Source organism: Cyprinus carpio, chromosome A19 (assembly GCF_018340385.1).
Source record: "Cyprinus carpio isolate SPL01 chromosome A19, ASM1834038v1, whole genome shotgun sequence".
In the NCBI taxonomy this organism is placed as follows: Eukaryota; Metazoa; Chordata; class Actinopteri; order Cypriniformes; family Cyprinidae; genus Cyprinus; species Cyprinus carpio.
Genome location: NC_056590.1, coordinates 17807201 through 17808489, shown reverse-complemented (window position 1 = coordinate 17808489; position 1289 = coordinate 17807201).

Below are 1289 nucleotides of genomic sequence, written 5' to 3'. Positions count from 1 at the left end.
AAAATATACTTAAGTAAAAGTAAAATTACAGATTTTAAAAATTACTTTAAAAAGTAGAAGTACAAAAAAAAGCTACTCAATTACAGTAACGCGAGTAAATGTAATTCGTTACTTTCCAACTCTGCTTGTATGTAACCCATAACATTCCTTTAACCGTTAACAGTTTTATGGTTTCAGAAAGACCAGCATTTAGCATTCACTGGGAATCCAAGTTGTGTGTTTCTATGGATCTTTTGTACATAATGTCTACATACAGAATCCCTGAGGCTTATGCATTTCTCAAATTCTTCAGGTTCTGTACATTTCTCACATAATTTTTGGCAGCAAATGTGCAATGATATAATACCACAAACAGAGCTTGCTGAATGGTAATTTAGATTGAGCACTTTTGGGTTTATCTTTAACCACGCAATCACAAAATCCCTCAGTGTTTCCATGAACGCTCCCAGCACACCCCATTCAGTTATCAGCTGCATCATTAAAATAGGTTTTTCCTGAAATCTGCAACACAAATCTGTTATCCACATGGTCTAATCTCCATTTAAAGGGGTCCTATTATGCTTTTTCACTTTTTGAATTTTAGTCAGTGTGTAGTGTGTATGTTTGGGCATAAAAATATCTACAAAGTTACAAATCTCAAAGTCCACTCCAAAGGGAGATATTATTTTGTTAAAAAAAAAAAGCTTTTCAAGAACTACAACGAACAGCTCGTTTTGGACTACAGCCTTGTTTTCTGAGTTTTGTGATGTCACAAAGCGGCCCATTAGAATATCATTAGAATAATTCCCGCCTAAAGAAATTCGAATGGTTGGCGGGTGTGGAGGGGCGAGGTCGTGGTTAGAGTGCTTGGTTGAGTGCATCAGACAAGACGATGAAGAAGAAGTGCTGCTGTAGCTGTAATCTGCAGAATTTACACTTCAGTTATGAGACTATGATATAAATAAATTCAACTGTATAACAGTTTCACTGCAATTCATGTTATAAAGTTAGAATTAAAGAACAATACACATAATACATATTACCGTTGCACTTATCTGTGCATAGTAAATGCAATTATTTTTAAGTGGTTGTTGACATCCTATCTAAAACGTGATTTAACAAAAAACAAAACAAACAAAAAAAACAAAAACAAAACAATAACGTTACCACTCTAATATGTCTTGCAATATCTGTAGGTGCAAAGGTTCTGAGCGATCCTCTTGTTCAATATTCTCAGGGTCTGAATCTGGCTCAAACTGATATGGCAATATTGACGCCATCCTCAACTTTACCGGAGCAGACGGAACTTG